General features: G+C 44.2%; 1 pseudogene; it reads left to right on the forward strand.

Annotated features, from left to right (window-relative positions):
• The first annotated feature begins 450 nt into the window (after positions 1-450).
• Positions 451-2,848, forward strand: LOC114617515 (annotated as a pseudogene).
• The last annotated feature ends 586 nt before the right edge of the window (positions 2,849-3,434 follow it).

Raw genomic sequence — 3,434 nt, forward strand, 5'->3', positions numbered from 1 at the left:
TCTTTTGCCTCTGCTTCCTGAATGCCGCCCTTAAAGACAAGCACCACCATGCCCAGCTCAGACATGTTCTCCTAACAGCATCCCTTTTTCTATGATCCATCTCTCTGGTTTCCAGCCATTCTGCTCAGCCCCCAACCCAAGTGTTGGGATCATTTCTAGGCCAGCAGGTTTTGGCAGTACTGTCAATAGGTCTGTACTAGATAGTTTTATGTCAACTTGACAAAAGATGTAGCCATCTGAGAGGCAGTAACCTCAATTGAGAAAATGCTCCATGAATGGCCTCAGTTCATTGTGAGTGAAGACACCCATGCCCAGGTAGTCCTGGGTTCTATAAGAAAGCAGGCTGAGCAAGCCATGTGAAACAGGTCAGCAAGCAACACTTCCCCAGGGCCTCTGCAGCAGCTCCTGCCTCCAGGTTCCTGCCCTCATTTCCTTCAGCGGTGGACTAAGATGGGGAAGTGTAAGCTGGATAAACCGGTTCCTCCCTGACTTGCTTTTGGTCATGGTATTTCATCACAGCAATAGTAGCCCTAAGTAAGACAACATTCCAGGAAGAACTTTCTGGAGGAAGAGGGATCAGAAGGGTAGGCCTGTCCAGGTGGTGGGGAGCATAGACATCTGGAAGGGAGGAGAGCTGACGACACTCAGTAGGAGAATTTGATCAGGCACAGAAAGAACTTAGTGTGTCAACTCTGGAGGACCCACTGACAAGAAATGTTTACTCTTGATAATGGGGTTTGGAATATCTACTGAACAAAGGAATGTTTACGAAAGTATTGTTTGTCCGTCTCTAGATGAAGTCATTGTGGGCAATAATTGCACCATCTTTACGGACTGGCACTAGAAAAACGTTTACAACAGAAAATGAAAGGTCCTCTGTGAGGAGGATACTTTGGCTGGTATAATTTCATGAACTTATCAAATCTGGGGGAAATTTAACTGATAATGGCACTGGATTTTCAGTCAAAGTGTCTCTATTGGATATCTAGACTGAAGAACTTTTTTTTGTTGTTGTTTTGGAGACAGAGTTTCTCTGTGTAGCCCTGGTTGTCCTGGAACTCACTCTGCAGATCAGGCAGGCCTCGAACTCACAGATCTCCTCCTGCCTCAGCCTCCTGAGTGTTGGGATTAAAGGTGTGCAGCACCACCACCCTGCTATGAAGAACTTTTTGATATTCTTAGCCGCCCCCCCCCCCAATTTCTGAGAGAGTGCTTTATCTGATCCTGGAAGGTTTGGAGGAAATCTCAGTGCACAGCAGGGGTGAAGGGGCAGCAGGAACAACAAGGCAAACTTGATGAATGATGAATGCTCACTCTAGTGTTTCCGTTACTATACACATGGAAAAAGAAAGACAGAGAGAAAGAGAGAGAGAGAGAGAGAGAGGGGGGGGGGGGGACACAGTTACAGTTGATGGAGAGGAGCTTAGGAAGCTGAATTTGGTTAATCTCTCAGGAAATGAAAATCTGCCCGCCCTGGAGCTGTTGACAAAAGCATCCGGGAAGCTGGAAATATCAATCAGCCTCTGTTGACTTTGGGGATGAGTTATTACTGCTCTTGTGGAAATAATATCTCTTGTTCTTTATCCAGATTCTAAACTAACTAGACTCCTGCAAGGTTCTCTTGGGGGATGTACCAGAACATCTATAATTGTAAAGAGTTCCCCTGTATCTCTCAATTTTGAGGAAACTCTGAGCACATTGGAATACACTCACAGAGCAAAGAACACACCAAGGGAGCCTGGAGTTCATCAGAAGCCCACCACAGGAGCTCCTACAACACAGAAGAGACAGCTTGTCTGAAGTGAGATCTTGCAGCAGCCCGTGAGAGGAACAGAGTGAGCATCTCTGAAGGAAATTTTAGAGCCATGACTGGAAAAATCAACTGTTCAGGAGGAATACATTGTTGAATTGGTTGAAATTGGTGCTCTTAGGGTGGGACTCAGTGGGATTACAGAGCTATTTGGGAACGGTAAAGATAAAATTGGCCAGACTGGTGGTGTTGATGCATGCCTTTAATGCCAGCATGTGGGAGGGAGAGGCACTCTGACCTCTGTGAGTTCAAGGCCAGCCTGGTGAACAGAGTGAGTTCTAGGACAGCCAGGACTACACAGAGAAAGCCTGTCTCAAAAACAAACAAAAACGATTGCCAATTCTGATGATTGTCACAGGAATGGACACTTTAACTGAGAGGGAATTGCAGCTGGTTTGAAGATTCTATAAAACACGGATTCACTCAACAGGAACCTGGAAACTGAACCGCAAGAGACCACACAGAGATGTGAGGCTCTGAACACAAGCAGTCTGTTTTTCTGAACAGTGGGTATCTTGCTTAAACAAAAGGAAAGAGGAACGTCAGAGCCTGATGGAGTTTATAAGTGAGATGTCATGAGGCTTCAACTTCAGAAAACACTGAAAACCGGAGTGGACATATTGAGAACCAGCATAACACCCTTTTTAATTCAGAGAACTGTTAATGAAGAAAAAGTCATAGCAGGAAGCCTAGAGTTAATGAAACTATAAGGAGTGGTTTGAATAAGCTTAATTGCTTATTACTGAAACTAGATATCCCAGCAGGTTTGATGCCAGAGAGAAGTTATTTATATCCATTGCCACTGGTGAGGACTGAACCGTGGAAACAGATACTTGCTCAGCTGCAAGAGAAACAGTCCAAGCTGTCAATGATGCTAAATTGACAGAAAATAACAAAGAGATCAGTCAGGACCTAGATGAAGAGGAGGAGTGGTGGTGGTTCTGGAGCAACGTATTGAAGATCCTTTAATTCAAGAGCCGATTGTATGTTACCCGTGGTGACTTACCATTTTTCCAGCACAAAAACACAGGCGGGTAACCCAGCGGGGAAGTCTAAAGCAGAGAAAAACCTCAGAGCACTCTGTTAAAAAGAACAGACTGTATTATTCCAAGCCTAGATAAATCTGCAGTAAATTTAAGGGTCAAGATTATTTTTTTAATAAAACAAAACAAAAAACCCAGCCAGGCGGCAGTGGCACACACCTTTAATCAAAACACTGGAGAGGGAGAGGTAGGCAGTTTTCTGTGAGTTTGAGGCCAGCCTGGTCTACAGAGCTAGTTCCAGAACAGCCAGAGCTACCCAGAGAAATCCTGTCTTGAAAAACTAAAAATAACAACAATAGCAATAATAATAAATAAAACCCAAGATGTCACAATTTGAGGCCGTGTACCTATGGGGATGGGATAGACTATCAGGAAACAGTTGGGGTGCAGTTGACTTGAACATCCTCTTTTGTCACCAGTATGGTCCAGGTGTATAGGAAGGTGGGGTTCACTTGGGCTTATGTTGAATATATGTGTTTCTAGCCTTTTTCCTATAAAGTAGCCCTTCTATAACAAGTGAGAAGTATTTTTCCTGTATATATTAACTAGCAAATACATGGAAAGTGTGCTTGGGCTGACAT

This window comes from Grammomys surdaster, unplaced genomic scaffold, assembly GCF_004785775.1.
Source record: "Grammomys surdaster isolate TR1022 unplaced genomic scaffold, NIH_TR_1.0 137, whole genome shotgun sequence".
Classification (NCBI taxonomy): Eukaryota; Metazoa; Chordata; class Mammalia; order Rodentia; family Muridae; genus Grammomys; species Grammomys surdaster.